A 5,873-nucleotide genomic window follows, 5' to 3' on the forward strand; every position below is an offset into this window, starting at 1 on the left:
CTCTAACAGGAAGTAAATTATTTCTCCAGATAGTCTCATACTCATTTTTAGAGAAAGCTCAAGTATTTACATGATTCAGGGTACATAAACATATTCTTAATTACCATAACCATCTTGATTCAATTGATTACAACTGGAGTTCCATCTGAGCAAGACTACTGAATAGGAAGGACTTTCCTCCAGAGTAAACCAAATCTTTGGATTCTCAACCTTGACTCATGGTTGACACACCTGAGGTAAATTCTGAAGCTTAGCAAAAGTCAGTTTCTGCAGATCAAAGAAGGGAGCCTGCCAATTTTCACTGAAAATTCAAAACCCAATTTTCTCCTCTTTTTTTCAAACAGTTGATCTCATCTTAATTTTCAAATATTTTTGGAGCCTGGTCTCAAGAAGAAATCTGCCTAAATTTCTCCCAGTTCCATGGTTACAAGTCAGGACCAGAAACTAATCCAGTGCCAGGGTCAACCCAGAGCTAAGGTTAAGTTGTCACACACAAGTAATTCTTTTCTAAGTCACACATTCAAAAATAATTTTTAAAAAAACCTGTATACTTCTTCAGTGACCTCACTGTCAGTTGGGGATTTCAGCAGCTCAAGCACAATCTTTACCTTAGATGAAGGTTCCAGGTGCAAAAAAAAAAAAAATGAAAGTATGGAGTACCGAAATATTTTCAGAGCTCTCATTCCAGTATGAACTCATACTACAGATTGCTCATCTCACAGACTGTGAAGACATTGGGTTTCTCCATGTTTCTGCCTTGAAAGCTAGAAAATTCAGCCCCTACCATTCAAGTTTTACAAGACTGGAAAGGATATAAACAGCTTCTGTATTCTCATGGTCTTAGAGAAGGCTTCTTCCATTCTTCCAGTTCGCATTTGGAGGTAGTGATTGCACTAGACCATGTCCTGCTTCCACAGGTGTACTGTTTTATTTTGAACCTGTAAACTAAACTCTATTTTATTAACTCATAGAAACCATTAAAAATAAGGCCTTTCCAAATGCTGAAGACAATAAATACATCCATATTCGAAATCATTCCATGAATTAGAGAACAAATAAGTGGCTCTCCTCCCTGGGTAAGGCAGAAAACTGGAGAAAGCCTAAGCTACTTTGAGTTGTTAATTGTTTTCTGAAGATCACAGTTTAGGCCTTAAATGTAACCAGTTAGCAATACCATCTCCATTCAGAGTTAAGAAACTAGTTAGGAAACTATATGCTTTCTGGGCCAAGAAAATGCTCTTAGGCACAATCATTTTAAAACAAATAAACACACTCTGCTTATCTGTGTCTATCTCACCACTCTGGACGTTAATCATCACTGAAATAGATACCCCAGGCCCCCAGCCTCAAAGAGCTCCAAGGCTACAGGACCCCTCCACAGGAATGAATGTACATGCCAGGACCAAACACCTCAGGAGCCTCACTCCCTAAACACCTATTGTTAATTCCAGGCAAATCTATCATAGGCAAATGCAAGACAGCACCCAGGTACTGCTCAAAGGCTATTTAAAATAAAATTCCTGTTTGAGAATATGTGGCACTTAATTCGGGAGGAAGAGGATCAAGTAAGCTTTCTTTAACATAAAACTGGCAATAGAATCTTTTAAAAATAGCTTTACATGCACAGACGTACTTTTTCCTTCCATTATTTGTATTTGTTAATTTTCAGTATCAGAATTTGCAGATAGCGCTCCTGTTCTTCCCCTGTCATAATGTCTACTTCTTGCATTCAGTCTACTTTATCAAGTGACAGCTGAATTCCACTGTCTTGTTCTTGTAAACGGAACTAGGTTAGTTTGTCCTCTTACTCTTTAGGGAAAATTTGAAAGACTGCTATATGAAACATTTCTTTGATTCTTATTGTTATATTCAGGATATTTCTATTCCAACAGGCTTCATAAAATCTCCAAACAAAACTGATTTTAAATCAGATGACTGACTCCAACTATCTTTGTGTCCCTTTAAAAAAAAGAAAAGAAAATAAAGCTTAGGATATCTATTAGTGTTCACTGTTCGGGCAAGAGGCCTAAAGGGAAGCAAATTATTTGTCTGTGGTTTTAAAGTGGCCAGAATGCCTTCAAGCACAAGTATAAGACCATTAGCAAATCACAAGGAACCAAAGCAGTTCATCTTACTCAACAAAGCTATGATCAGTTAGGAACAGCCAAACTGAATGGGACTTGCCCTGGGCCGGAAGGTCAGTAAACCTTAGCAGTTTGTGTTTCTGAGAATCAAGAGGCTCTTCATCCCGGAGTGCAGGCCAGAAGTCCACAGGTTCTGCTGTCATGTTTCCAAAAACATTCAGGACAGGTGAGAGAAACGAAGCAGAGTGCGTGTGTGTGCGTGTTCTTCCCTTTGTCTTTAGTCAGCACCTCCAAGTCAAACCATCCCCACTCTTGCTATATACAGACTAACTAGAGGAGAACCCAAACAATTAAAAAGTTCTGTTTTACAATTTATTGTGTGCTTACTATGTGCTTAATGCTGTACTAGCCAGCATTCTACATTTAAGCCTCATTTTGCCAGGCAAGGTTATTCCCATTCTTTATAGGTAATAAAACCTAGGGCCAGTGAGGTTATGTGGCTTCTGATCAAATCAAGTTTTGTGTAATGCTGATAAAAACTCATCTCACTTATCTAGTCTGCAGTTAATTAGCCCAAAGCAATGAACAACAGCCCTGCCACTATCCAAGCAGCCATACTCTTGCTGTACTTTGGGCCCGGGTTCGCTGACTCCCTAAGTGGACTGGGGTGCATGCCTTCTCCCTCCAGGGATGACAACCACCTCTCTCAGTGGCTTATTAAGTCTCTGCAGCTTTCCAGAAATGGACCACACTGGTAAACATTCTCTCCACCTGCTGTAACACGCATAACTTCTTCCCTCAATCCAGAAAACCCGAGCAGTGACCCTGCTCTTTATCAAGTGTTATGGTAAAATAACATCCCTAGAAGGCCAGGACACCTTACCCTAGGACACGGGCGAGAAATCAAAACACACGTCTAATAAATAATAAAGCCATATCATTTGACAATCTCAAAGCATTTTACACCATAAATTCACTTTCCTTTTTTTTGTTGTTATTACTGCTACAGAATGTAGATTCATTCCCAATATCTCTCTTTTAGAGCATTTGAAAATAAACACCAATTCTTTCATTCATTCACTCAATCTCTATATAAAGAGAGAGAAAGCCAAACTTTGCCTAGCTAGCGTGGGTTCCAGTCACTTTAGACTTCTCTTATAGGTCAACTGATAATATCCTTTGAAAGATTTATTCTCATAAGAAAGGAAGAGAATAAAAAACTATTTCTGCAGGTGACAAGACTGCATGCCCAAGAAGTCCCAAGGAACAATTATCATGAACAAAATCATCCTAGAATAAAAAACCATCAAATTCAAAATTTATAAGAGTAATCTTCTACATTCAGTAATATCCAGCCAGAAAACATACTGAAGAGAGTATATTTGCAATAAAAACGAAATGCATAACATTTTCAGAAATACATAGGAGTAAGTGCAACAACAGATATGTAAGAACTTTATCATGAAAACCACAAAAGTCCTTGAAAAAGTACAGAATTTTTTTTTGATGGGGAGTTGAACAGAAGTGTAGAAGTGACACACACACATAAATCCAACAGGATAATCTTACCCTGACAGATTACTAGACTCTATCAAAAAGTAACAATATTTAAAATAGTATGGAAATGGAAAACTGTATCAGTGACACACAATGAAGAGTTCAGATATAGATCCAATATACACACATATATGTGTATGTGTATATACATGTGTATATTATATATAATATATATATAAACTTATATGGCAAAATAAGCTTTCCAAAACAAAGGAAATGAGAATTACTTAACAAAGTTGTAGACAACAATAGTAAGTTGAATTCACCTCTTGCACCAAAAGTGATATTGATGAAAGTGTTAACTATTAAAAAATCAAATTAGGCCGGGTGCCATGGCTCATGCCTGTAATCCCAGCACTTTGGGAGGTGGAGGTGGGCAGATAACCTGAGGTCGGCAATTCGAGACCAACCTGACCAAGATGGAGAAACCCTATCTCTACCAAAAATACAAAATTAGCTGGGTGTGGTGGTGCAAGCCTGTAATCCCAGCTACGCAAGAGGCTGAGGCAGGAGAATCGCTTGAACCCGGGAGGCGGCTGCAGTGAGCCGAGATCACACCGCTGCACTCCAGCCTGGGCAAGAAGAGAGAAACTCCGTCTCAAAAAAAAAAATCAAATTTGTAAGAAAACCAGTGGGAAACAGATTTATCAGGTCTGTGGAGGAATTATAAATTTCTCAGCTTTGGGGAGAAAGAGAAAAAAAATCACAAAAGACTGGCAGAGCCTAATAAAGTGTAAAACAGTAAAGTAAAATGAATTGACTGGGAAAAATATCTGGATCAAAGATGACTGACTAGATTCTAACATCTAAGACCCACAAAGATTCCAAATTTATGGGAAAAACATGAAGACCCCAGTAATAAATGGGCAAAGAGTGGGAACAGACAGTCTCGCAGGTGAAACAAACACACGAGAATATATTTATCCCAGCCAGTGGTAAAAGAGATGCAAAATAACACAACTTTGGTACCTTAAATGACCAGTAAAGTAGCAAAGATTTTCTAAATTCGCACATAAAATTTGTTCACTCTGTGCTGGTCCCACTATAACTTGGTACAGCACCTCTGCAAACCATAACCTTTGCTATAATGCCACCTTGAGACTTTATCCTAAGGAAATAATTTTTAAAAAATATGTATGGTAATGACATGTGACTTATATTTCAGTAAAGCTGTTACTCAAAAATGTGTTATTTCATTATTATCTATAACAAAAAGCTGAACACAACATGTAAGTTTAATAGTAGAGGGAGGTTCTTTAATCTCATTATGGGACAGCCCACAAACATTTACTATGTACCTATTCTGTTAGGATCAGTAAGATAGCAATTATATGTGCAACTGAAAAGGTTTTTAAATGAAAATAATTGTCTAGAGGTGATGGTATTATGGCTTTTTATGTTTTTAAAAACGTTCTTTAATGTCGTCATAATGTACTAGAAAGAACTACTTTTTAAAAAATGGGTGGAATAGGGGGCAATCTGAAAGCTCTTACTCCCCCAATTCCCTACATGTTTTTTCCTTCCTATTTAACAGCTTAAGTGGTTCAGAAAAGTTTTTCATTCACAGGTCTCAGACCCTACCAAAAAAAGGCCAAATTGCAATACCATGTCTTGTACACATCCTGGACAGACTCCAGCCTCCTGCCTCAAGCAGGCCCCCTTTTTCGTGTCGCTCTGCCTATATGAAGTCACAAACTATGGCTGAACACTGGGACCGAGGGCCTTCCCTTAAGGTCCGAGCCCTGAAGCTTAACAACCTTTAGAAAAGGGTAGGGAGGATGAAAGATTAAAGTCCACAAAAATTTATGATAGACCACTTAAGGAACCTGAGTCCTAAACCTGGACTCAAGGAATCGTCCAAAGCACGAAGGAACCACATAGACCAGACTGGCTCCTCTGGGGCTAAGGAACCGGGACAGCTAAACCTCTGCAAAAACACACAATCGAAAGCCGCAGGGAGTGCCTAAGATGGCTAATTGTGAGGAGCGGCCCACCGGGGAGGGTGCCTACTGAGGGATGCTCTCGGGAGGCTGCCTCAGATGGAGGCCTTGGGGAGGAGGGGCAAAGGGGTCCCCGAGAGTGCTCGGGAAAGGGTGTAGGCGGAGGCCAGGTGTAGGCCTAGAAACTCGGGGTGCGACACGACCCTGGGCCGACCAGGCCGCAGCGCCCCGCCCTTTCCCGGGACGCGGGGCCGGCCCGGGGCGGGGAGCGGGCGGGCGAGCGGACGCTTAC

The 5,873-nt window shown here is 39.9% G+C and overlaps 1 protein-coding gene across 4 annotated transcripts in view; it reads right to left on the minus strand.

Annotated features, from left to right (window-relative positions):
* Positions 1-5,873, minus strand: part of FBXW4 (F-box and WD repeat domain containing 4) — an 85,709-nt gene that overhangs the window by 79,006 nt on the left and 830 nt on the right. The window lies entirely within an intron of this gene.

The sequence above is a fragment of the Pongo pygmaeus genome, chromosome 8 (assembly GCF_028885625.2).
Source record: "Pongo pygmaeus isolate AG05252 chromosome 8, NHGRI_mPonPyg2-v2.0_pri, whole genome shotgun sequence".
Lineage (NCBI taxonomy): Eukaryota > Metazoa > Chordata > Mammalia > Primates > Hominidae > Pongo > Pongo pygmaeus.